The following is a 12,535-nucleotide window of genomic DNA, read 5'->3' on the forward strand; positions in this document are numbered from 1 at the left end:
CATTTTCTGAGCCTGAAGCTGGCTGAAAATAATATTGAATTCATTCAAGTGAGAAGCAATGGAGACCCCTTCCTTCATCTGCAGCTCAAACAACCTCTTCATGAGGTAAACTTTATTAGAGGCAGTTTCCTTCTCATAAGTGGCACACAGTTTCTTCCACAAATCTTCCGTAGTCTGCTCATTTACTACTGTGAAATAAACTGACTCTGCAAGATGAAGTCTAATAGTAGACTTTGCTAATGCATCCAACTCATTCCAATCATCCTCAGACATATTTGCAGGCTTAGCTTCAATCCCTGCCAAGGGTTTAATCTGCTTCTTTTGAATAAGCACATCCCTTATTTGTTCTTTTCACAAAGAAAAGTTTGTCCCATCAAACTTTTTAATGCTGAAAAACTCCTTTTCAGGCATGGAAGAGGATGCCATGATGCAAATAAAGCAAAATCCCAAATGCTAGTGCCTGCAAGAGAGAATCACACCAAATACCAAGTGCACCCAAATATGTATGCCACAATAGAGTGAAATATCACCAAAACTCAAAACTCAAAGCATCTGACTCATGTGCATATACTATGCATCCATATGAGCAAATCTGGCCCAAAAGAAAATGCCAATAAGTGCCAAATGACTCAAGCATAAACACTGTCCACTGGCATATGCATCAATAATGTCTCATCCAAGAGAGCATAGCACTATCAGTGCGTCACCTGCAATGTGTCAAAGCTGTCCCTCAGCATAAAATAGCATCCATGTGCAAAGCGTCCATAAAAAATAGCATCCTACAAGGCAATTTGGGCCTATCAGCGCATCCAACAAGGACCGCAATGCATCCAAATGGCCTATAAATCATCCATTGCAACCCAATGCATACCACAAATGAGCGTACACTGCTCAAACTACAACCAGAGTGATCTGCATAAGGTATGCTCAAGAAATCATAGTCCCACGGTAATGAGCGCTACTGAAAATAGAACCTGAGATGCCTCAAAACATGGGCGCCATTGCATAATCGGACTCAGCAAGAAAATCTGCAAATATCTCTCTTCTGCCAGAACTCCAAAATCCCAACCGATGAGTGAGAAACGGGAGTCAACACTTATCCACTGCCATGTGGGATAAATCTAAGGTTTCAAAACCTTAGTATGAAAAATGCATAACAGAGAGACGAAATCGAATACACAGAGATTTATAACTCTGAAAATCCTCCACCAAATCACGCAAGAACTGATAGGTAGGGGTTTTTGGGCGTCCGGAACACAATGGGACAGACGGTTTTGGAAACCGTGGTCTCAATCACTGGGTCCAACACACGGACTGAAAAACGTTTTTGGAAACAGAGCTATCTGTAAACTCCACCGGAGTGCGAATGATGAGCAACATAGAAGTTTTAGGACCTCCTGAGTCCACCGGAACTGACAGATCTGCAAATGATTGCTCCAAACTTGAGTTCCAACACCCGGGCAAAAAACGCAGGAACTGACACAGTGAGTCAGAAATCCAATGAAATGATCCCAGATTCAAGAATGAAGGTGTTTCCAAGCTCCTGAAGTAATGTGGACACCAAAAGCAAGCAATAGTTGCCTCTACAAGTCAATACGGAGTCTCTGTCATCGAACGGAACAGGGAAAAGCTCAAAAAACGACTTTTTCTCTGAAAGCTCTTAACAGGCTCTCAAAACCACTTCGTAAAGCCAAAGTGACTTTTCCAAAGGTTCCTCCAAGGTCTCTGCACACTTGGATGCAAGTAAAGTCGCCCACAAAGCTTCCCACAGAGCTTCTCCTTCCTCCCACAGAGCTGCTGAGCTTCCAGCATTCACGCACGCTCAGCTAGATCACTCGGGCTCTGATACCAGTTGAGAGTGCTCTCAACGGAAGCAAGAACGGAAGAAGGAGAGAAAGAGACAAAGAGCCACACAAGTTTTGGTGGGTGCAGAACCACCCTAATCTTTTTTTTCATTCATTTATATATGTGTTTGAGTATTGTACATAACTAGGGTTAAGGCACAGTGACCTTTAACCCCCACACAAATGACGAGAATCAATTTCCAAGATGTGAATCCACCCGCATATGTTGATAGACAACAAGTTGTCCATGCACCAAATGTGCAGGAAATGGTGCCACCAAGTACTCCCACAAGTACATAAACCTGAAGAAGCATGGAGTGGCAGGAATCCCTCTTACTCTTATTTACGTATATTTGGGTGTGAGGCATATGCACATGTGCCAAAAGAGCTTCGAAAGAATCTAGATCCTAAGTTTAGCAAATGCATCTTTCTAGGTAATAGAAGAAGGTGAGAGAGAGGGAGAGCCAGAAGAGAGAGCCACACAAGTTTTGGTGGGTGTAGAACACCCTAATCTTCTAAATCATTTATATATATATATATATATATATATATTTATATATATGTTTGAGTATTGTACATAACTCTTGAGAGCTTAGTACCAAGGATGAATCTCATGTATGAGATCTTAGTCCTTCCTTAGTACCTCAACAGGACACACTCAATTCAAAAAGAAGCTATGCCATCCATCCCTCAGTTTCTTTGAGAGTAGTTCCAGACATCTCACAGGATGTTGTGGCAATATAACCATTGCCATCAATATTGGACCATTTTCAGCTTCTGTTGAAATAAGAGCCATCAATGTTAACCATTGCCATAAGTATAAATAAAGTAGCACACTATAGTTAAGAAGATATATGGTGTATCTCATGCTTGAGTTCTTCCTTGTATGTTCGTCTATTTTTCGCACAGTTAGTCCCCGCATGTTATAGCATGGTTGGCCTATCTCCGGCCCCGTGTGACTCTACTTTGGCTTCCTTTTGACTAGCCAAAGTACCCCTTCTACAAGGACAAAAATAACACTCAACTGCCTCCTCAGTCTGACTAGGCACACCCATTGAAATGCTGCAATACTTTTGTAACATACTCCTATGAAAGCCAAACAAGTTTCCTACTCCTGTCATGCATGATGCGCATACCAAGAATATGACCTGCAGGTCCCAAATCCTTCATGTCAAAGGCCTCAAGCAACTTTAACTTCAATGCATCTCGCTCATAAGCGTTCTTGCTAACCAATAGCATATCATCCACATAAAGTGCCAAGAGTATCAGGCTATTATCCTTAGCCCTTTTAGTGTAGAGGTAGTGACAATCTCACCTCTTATGAAACCCGAGGACCAAATGAAAGCAGCAAACTTATGATACCATTATCTAGGTGCTTGCTTAAGGCCATAGAGACTCTTTTTCAGTTTGCAAACCAAATGTTCTTTGCCCTTTTCTTCAAAGCTTTCCGGTTGTACCATGTAAATTTCCTCATGTAGATGCCCATGCAAGAAAGTTGTCTTGACATCCATCTGCATAAGCTCTATATCCTCTGCTGGCCACAAGTCCAAGTATGCATCTAAGTGTGGTCATCTTCACAACCGTAGAAAAGATCTCCTCAAATTCCACACCCTTCTCTTACTTGAACCCTTTAGCAACCAAATGGGCCTTATACTTAGGCACATCATCACCTGTTCCCTTCATCTTGTAGACCCATTTATGTGGCAATGCTGTCTTTCCATGTGGCAAAGAAACCAAGTCCCAAGTCTTATTTTTCATGAGTGAATTTGTCTCTAATTGGATAGCACACTTCTACTTGCACTGATCCTCGTGCATCATAGCCTCTTTGTAGCAAGAAGTCTCCCTGTAATCAGTAAAAGCATCACAGAGTCTACCCCTAGAACAAATCTCTCACGTGGTCTAGACACTCTAGATGTTCTTCTCAAGGGCATTTTAGCTTGCTATCCCGCCTGCATATCAACCACATTTGGCTCATCATGTCCACCAATAGATGATCCATCATCGCACACTTCTACTTGCACTAATCCTCATGCATCTAGCCTCTTTGTAGCAAGAAGGTCCCCACAATCAGTAAGCATCACAAAGTCTACCCCTAGAACAAATCTCTCACGTAGTCTAGACACTCTAGATGTTCTTCTCAAGGGCATTTCAGCTTGCTGTCCTGCTTGCATATCAACCACATTTGGCTCATCATGTCCACCAATAGATGATCCATCATTTTCCCTTGATTATGTACCTATGGGAGTACGTGGGGGCACCATTTCTTGCATATTTGGTGCATGGAAAGCTTATTGTCTATCAACATATGCAGGTGGATTCACATCCTGCAAAGTGATTCTCCTCATTTCCACATCCCTCATAGGTGTCTTATGCATCTTCTTCTCATTGAAGACCACAGAGAGTGTGGGGGTTAAAGGCCACTGTAGCTTAACTCCAGTTATGTACAATATTCAAACATATATATATATGTGTGTGTGTGTGTGTGGATGATATAGAAGATTAGAGTGTTTTGCACCCCACCAAAACTTGTGTGGCTCTTTTTCTGGCTCTCCCTCTCTCTCACCTTCTTCCATTCCACTTCCGTTGTTGAGATCTCTCACTCTATAGAAGAGGCACTTGGATGTGAGGCTAGTCAATGTAGCTATGGAGAAAGAATCCGATAGGTTATCACATACAAGAGTGTCACCAACCCAAAAGAACGAACAACAATACTAAAAGTATGCTGCAGTAGAGTAATCTCTCTCATATGATGCAGGATCATCGAAGACTGCATAGTTGGTGTGGATAGAGTGATCTAGGGGCTGGAAATATGGGTCCGAAGGTGCAAGTGTGATACTCTACTCTGCTAAAGAAGAGGCTCAAAAAGCTAACAAGGCATGGAAGCCTTTTAAACCTGTATGCTCAAGTGTCATGAGCTAAAGGTCATCTACTCTGTGCATGGCTAAACATCCATTGGCATGGGATGTAACATTTGTCATAGGCTCGTTAAGAAGGAGCTGACAATAAGAAGGCCTAGAAGCTAGAAATACAACTAAAAAATCATAAGATATCCTTGAGGCGTATGAGGTGCCAAATACTGATGTAGGCATAGGATCCAACCACTAATGTGCATCAAGTATGGACTGTATGCGATAGCCATAAGTGCATGCTGACATGCATAGAGTTCATCCGCATCTGCTTCAACTAAAACTTCACCTCTTTTGTCCACAAGGTCCTCCGGCTTCTCTTCGGTCCCATTCACAATCTTCCACAACCTCCGTGCCAACAGATGGCTTCGGATCTTGACTTTCCAGATTGGATAGTTCGTCCCATCGAGCTTTCCAGCTTCACCGAAATTGGGGATAAATGAAGAAGGAAGATGACTGGAGAAGGAGGAAGGACGAGCAATGGATGTAGAGGCTTCTGAACGCTGATCCATCTCGGTGAATAGCAAAACTGAATAACTGAAACATAAATAAATGTACTGACCCTCTGTGCTAGTCTGAGCTAAAAACAGAGTCGCCTTACATTGCACTGTGGTAGGATTGCACTGATGCATAAATGTCCTCATACTAAGGAATGATCTACTGATATCAGGTGGTGATCATCACTAGATCCAAGGGTGGTGCGATGTGGCATGACTGAGCCGATGCTAGAATGTCTTGAAGACTGATTTGTTGATCTATACTACTGATGGGAACTGTGCTCTAGGATGTAATAAGCCTTGTATCGAAGGTGAAAGCATCAATGATGGATGCAGGAATGGAATTACCTAAAGAGCTAAATGCGCTGTGGCATGTATCTCCGCAATGTGCTGCTGGAGATGTGAGTGCCTCATCCTAAGGACTTACCTGCTAAAAAACTACATGATCATTGGTGAACTCTTGCTGAGTATCTGTACCATCTGGCATCATAGAAGATGGAGTCGGTGGATCCATGCATGAATGTGATGGATGTACATCATTAGAATCAGACGGTGTTGCTGTACCTAGGACTGCCTTGTGCTAAGGGCTTACCATCAAATGTGCCTCATGTTGAGGGACTACCAAGAAATGTGCATGACTAGAAGGTGTGGATTGATCCACGCTAACATGTGGTACATCTACCTCTGATCTTTCAAGAACCATGAGGCTTGAGTCTACATCATAAACTGGTACATATCCTGTGGCAATGAATGGTCAAAGTAGGTTCTCTTTCCACTCATGGATCTCATCTGGAGTCATGATTGGTATATCATCAACTATGTGATGATACCTCATGCTGGAGGTGGTCTGGTGCTTTGTGCTAGAGGCTTCCCCATGTACCGAGACGAAAGTGTGTATACACAAGAACACACTATGTGAGAGCTACCATTGGGGTCTTATGCTTGAGATGCTGCTATGGGATTATGCTAAACGATCAAAACCAAGTCATTTAAGAACATGTGTATGCCAAAGATCAAGCCTGTAAGATAAGCATGACAACTATGTGTCAAGAGTAGCCAAGAGATTGTACAAGGCTCATGTGTATGTGTATGGAACCAATGCCAAAAAATAGTCAACAAGTGTGACTTTACATGGGTGGCATATGTCTATGCAAGCTGAATGCAACACTCCTGAATCCGAGGAAGATCACTCTACCAAGTCTCACACTGAAGTGCTGAATTGCCGAATGCCAAGAGAACTGAGCTGGTGTTAGTGAACGTGTATACCAATGATAGGACTGAATGGACTGACGCCTATGGGAACTAATCAGGTGATATAGCCATGGCTTACTTGGCTTGGTGGAGTTTGATCTCCTCTATGGCTATGCTAGTCTATAGCGAAACTACACATCAAAGCATAAAATGCAGCAAAATGAATTTTAGTTCATTCATTTTATGTGCTAGATTGGATCAAGAGGTGGTTTTGATGGTCACATGCAGAATGAAGAAGTGTGCCTGTGTGACACACTATGCTAAGGAGGCCCTGATGACATGGCATGTTGATTGGGCATGCTGACATGGCACTACCATGTGTCATGATGACATGGTAGGCCTATGTGGTTTCTATGATGTGGCAGATGATTCATGGTGCTGATGGGGATGATGACATGGTAGTGAGGTTAATAGTGATGTGGAACTAGAAATGACATTGCACTGCCTACATTATTTAATGATGTGGCAAATAGCCCGTGTTTACTAACGTATCAAAGGTATGGATGAGATGATGTGGCAGATAAGTGCTGCTACATGTAAACCTTGGTGATAAGGACTCTATAGGAGTTTTCGTTGAAGTCGTCCCTCATAGGAAGCATAGACCATGTAGTGTGGAGCTTGAATGGGGCATCATTTGAGCATGCCCTCTGTTACGGGAGCCACTCTACTTGAGCACTGTTGCCTTTGAAGCCATGGAGGCTTGCTTGTGCCTTAAGGGGTCAGACATTGAAGCAAAGTTGGGGCTAAGCCGGGTCAACCAGCTCATTGATGCTCACTTTGTGGAGCCACCGCTAGTGGGAGGTTGCCGTTGTTTGGTCTGCAGAGTCTCTTGGCTTGTGTTGGTTGTAGATGGATGGGGTTGATGGAGGAGCCATCTGGAGCTAGTGGAGGCACTTGGATATGCTTAGTTGGAGGAGTCTGTGGTGCTGTCTGAGTTGGAGGTGTCTATGTAAGAGCCATTTGAGCTAAGCATTGCGTGTTGTGAAGGTCGAGATCATGGAGCTTGTTGGAGCACTACTTGAAGGTCGTTGTTCATCTAGTTGCTAGAGAGGTCCATTGTGACACTCGATTGATGCTAGCTTGTGTAGTTGATTTGGTCGACAGGTGTGCACTATGCTTGGGCTTCTAGTTGTGTTGCTTTTGCACCGGCTTGGTAGCTTGAGTTGTTGTTGTAGTCGCTACTAAAGTTTGAGCCATCAGGGGTATTGAGCTCATACAACTGGAAAGACACATTCATTGAAGGTTACTTAGAAGGCCTTAGTAGCATCGGCTAGCTGGCTGAGTCGACTGTCTTTGTTGTAGGGTAGTTTGGTGTTGGCTTATTGAGCATGTGTTGTCTAGTTGTAGATCGTTGAGGCCGCAAAGGTCATAGGAGTATTGGTTGATGATGCTTGGAGCATTGGTCTCTAAGCTTGGAATGGCATTGCCCTTAGGAGTTTGGAGCTATTGAAGATGCTTGCATGTCGGTTGTTGTTGTAGAAGCTTGTGTTCTAGGAGTTCGATGGGTGGCCATGAGAGATCTCAACAATGGAAGTAGAACAAAAGAAGATGAGAGAGAGGGAGAGCTAGAAGAGAGAGCCACACAAGTTTTGGTGGGTGCGAAACATCCTAATCTTCTTTGTAATTCACATATACATATATATGTGTGTGTGTTTGAGTATTGTACATAATCGAGGTTAAGGCATAGGGGCCTTTAACCCCCACAACCTTAAACTGTTGATGAGGTAGACTCTTCATCAGTACATCTCTAGGGTTATCATCTGTATGAAACTTGACAAATTCTATGCACTTGTCCTCAAGTACCTACCTGATGAAATGGTACCTGATCTCAATGTGTTTGTTCTTTGCATGTCGGTACACCTGTATGAATCCTTAAATCTCTCACTAGTCGATCAAGCCATATAGCCTCATTGCAACCCTCTGTGGCTGCAACATACTTGGCATCTATGGTAGACAAAGCAATACACTTCTGTGCATGACACATCCACAACATTGCACCAACTACAAAGGTGAACACATAACTAGAAGTGGATCTCCTACTATCCACATGCCTTGCATAGTCTGAGTCTATGTACCCAAGTACATGCATCTCTCCTCTACTAAAGCAGATGCACATCTCCTTTGTACCCTTCATGTACCTCATGATGCACTTAACTACCTCCCAATGCCTCTTTCCTAGATTAGCCATCTATAGCAACTCTCATTGCAAATGTAATGTCCGGTCTAGTAGCTATCATAGCATACATAAGACTCCCAAACGCTGATGCATAAGGGACCTTGGCTATCATGGCCCTCTCCTCATTTGATTTGGGACTATCTGCCTGACCTCGTTTCACAATTGGAGGCAATGGAGTACTTATTGCCTTCCCCCCTCCATATTGAAATGTTGCAACACTATTGTAACATACTCCTTCTATGAAAGCCAAACGAGTTTCCTACTCCTATCATGCATGATGCGCATACCAAGAATATGACTTGCAGGTCCCAAATCCTTCATGTCAAAAACCTCATGCAACTTGGCCTTCAATGCATCTAGCTCATAAGCATTCTTGCTAGCCAATAGCATATCATCCACATAAAGTACCAAGAGTATCAGGCTATTATCCTTAGCCCTTTAAGTGTAGAGGCAGTGAGATCTATCTCACTTCTTATGAAATCCGAGGACCGAATGAAAGCATCAAACTTCTGATACCATTCTCTAGGTGCTTGCTTAAGGCCATAGAGACTCTTTTTCAATTTGCAAACCAAATGTTCTTTGCCCTTTTCTTCAAAGCCTTCCAGTTGTACCATGTAAATTTCCTCATGTAGGTCCCTACGCAAGAAACTTGTCTTGACATCCATCTGCATAAGCTCCATATCCTCTACTGGCCAAAGTCCAAGTATGCAACCAACCTCGTATGATCTTCTTTGCTTCTGGATCCCAGAGATGGTAGCCCACCTCTCCACTTTTACCATAACCCAGAAAGATGCATTTCCTAGACTTAGGATCTAGCTTCTTCCAAATCTCTTTTGGCACATGTGCATATGCCTCACACCCAAATATATGCAAATGAGAGTAAGTGGGCTAGCTTCTTGCCACTCCATGCCTCTTCAGGAATACCACCTTCCAAACTCTTACTAGGTGATCTATTGATCACATGCACTGCAGTCTTCATTGCCTTAGCCCAAAAACCACCAAAAAGACTTACATTTGAATGCATACATTGCAACCTTTCCTGAATGGTGTGGTTCATCTATTTTGCAACTAGATTTTGCTCTCGAGTACAAGGGGATGTGAGCTCCCTCTTGATCCCATGTGTATCATAGAAATGCTGAAAATCACGAGAGAGATACTCTCCACCATTGTCAATCCGTATGCATTTAATCGCTCTACCTGACTGATTTTCAACCAAAGCCAGCCATTTCTAAAATACCTAGAACAGATCGCTCTTTTTAACTATAGCATAAGCCCATACTTTCCTAGTTCCATCATCAATGAATGTCACATTGTATTCAGTCCTGCCTAATGACCACGTAGGCATGGAACCACATACGTCTGAATGCACCAAATCAAGCCTTTCAAGCTCTTTCTTTTTCCTTCTTTTATGGGCTGATTTAGTTTGCTTCCCATAGAGACAATGCTCACAAAATTCAAAATTAAAAAAAACTCAAATGCAATATATAACCCAAACAAAATAAGAGTTTCATTCCATTCTGGAGGCCCACCCTTCCCTCTAACAAGACAGCTAGCAAACAGAGAGCACCCATTCTTAACTGAAGGAAAACCATAAGACATTGTTTTCCTCGCACTCAATTCCTGTAGCAGCACAATGTTAGGCGGATCATTTGATACATCTGAGTTGCTTTGATTTGCTGCAGCATCCCCTCAAATTCTGTGAAATTGCAACCTCATGCATCTATCTACTCTTATTAGAAATCTTGTTGTGATAAGACCTTGTAAGCATCTTTAAAGAAATTTAACCTATTTCTTTTACTCCTGCCCCTTTTGTGATGTCCTTGATCTTCTTGGAACCTTTCAGTAATTTACTATTGCCCTTGGAGGAGTTATCCTTCCATACCACCTGCTCTTCTGGCTTCTCCTCCAAGAGTCTCTTTCTATGGTTCACTTGTCAGATATCTTCAGATTGAATAACTGGTAGACTATGATCCTAAATTTTGCTCCAAGGCATATAGGTTTTGGAAGTTTTGAGCTCATGCAGCTTATAGGGTCTAACCTCTTTCCCATCTTTTGGACCTGTAGCCATAGGGGACCTAGAATGCACAATAGTTTTGCTCCAAGGCATACTAGTTTAGGAAGTTTTGAGCTCATGCATCTGACAGGCCTCAACATCTTTCCCATCTTTTGGACCTATAGACACATGGGACCCACATGCACACTTGAGATATGTTCCTAAGCTAACAACCCATTCTTTGGCAAAGGATAAGTTTCATTGTACGAATGCAAGACAACGATCCTTCTTCCCCACCACCTTCCATGATTGTTCTTGAGACCTTCATAAAAAGGAACTTTGGACGGTGCCTGAGACCCTTGATCATTCTTCTTTTTTTGTGCACTCTAACCTTCCTCTTCATGTTGTCAGGCCCCAAAAGTTTCATTATCTGCACTCAGTCAATCATGAGGAGGAACCTCCACATTCTTTTTGCCCTGGATGTTATTAGAATTTTCCAATCTCAAAGGACGATTGCGCTAAAGTGCATGGTTTGCTTGCAAATATAGCACGGGTCGTGAGACCATCAGGGAGGTGGACTTGCAAGGATTCAAGACTCCCTTGGCTTTGATCCCATAAGATCTAGGTGTGCTTAGCACCAAACACAATTAAGGCTGATGAAGGAATATGGAGAACCTGACCCAAAGATGCAGCAATTCATTTGAAGTCCCCTTGTAGCCAAGCAAGAAAGTTTGGAAAGTCAACCCACACATGACAATTTTTGAAAATGAACTCATCAATACTAAAAGCAGGGCTTCATGGAATTGGCAAGACCACAACACCAGCAAAAGAAACCCCCCTATGGACCCAATAATTGCAAATCTCCTTCGAGATGCATTGTGAAAGGAAAAATCCTTTCCCCAAGACCTTGACACTTGAGGAATCTTGAAGAAGAGTGTGAACCATATATTCGTCCTCGTCAATGCAAAGACAATGGTCTGGATGGTGAAAGAAGGAACAAACATCATATCAAAAGAACTAAATAATTTGGCTTGAGGTAGATTTAGAATGCAATTTGTGGATGGGTTTACTAGAGCTACATAGCACTAAGTGATAGAGGCATCGAAACAACATCACCACCAAAAGATAGACATATGTGTTCATCAAGACATTCATGATGGAGGGCAAGTATTTCAAAGGAGGTTGAAAAAAATATAGAGTACTCAGGTGTGGGGGTTAAAGGCCACTATGCCTGAGCCCAAGTGTGTGTCTGGAGCCCAAAGTCTGTTGGCACCTCTGTGGGATTCCAGAAAGAGAAGCTCTATTTTGTGACTTTACCTGCAGCCTGGTATGCAGAAACCATTGCCTGCTTTTGGTGTCCGCTGCACTTTGGGAGCTCAAAAACCCCTTCATTCTTGAATTTGGGATCATTTTGTTGGATATCTGCTTCAACATTTTTCTGCCAGTGTGTTGGAACACAGGTTTGAAGCAACCATTTGCAGATTTGTCAGTTCCGGTGGACTCAGGAGGTCCTAAAACTTCTGTGTTGCTCATAATTCACATTCTGGTGAGTTTACAAATAGATCGGTTTGCAAATGTTTCTCAACCCGTGTGTTGGACCTGATGATTGAAACCACAGTTTTTGAAACTGTCTATTCCGTTGCATTCCAGAGGCCTAAAAACTCCTATCTATGAAACTCTTGTGCGATTTCGTGGAGATTTAGAGAAGTCCCATCTCTCTGAGCTCTCCCTCTCTAACCTTGTTTCACATCCATCGGTTGGGATTTCAGAGTTCTAGCAAAAGAGAGATATTTGCAGATTTTCTTACTGAGTCCTATTATGCATTGATCCCAAGTTTTAAGTCATCCTCGATTTCACTAGCGATCATT

The sequence above is a fragment of the Dipteris shenzhenensis genome, chromosome 6 (genome assembly GCF_047967505.1).
Source record: "Dipteris shenzhenensis isolate YYH24624 ecotype China chromosome 6, Dip_SZ_1.0, whole genome shotgun sequence".
NCBI classification, from domain to species: Eukaryota; Viridiplantae; Streptophyta; class Polypodiopsida; order Gleicheniales; family Dipteridaceae; genus Dipteris; species Dipteris shenzhenensis.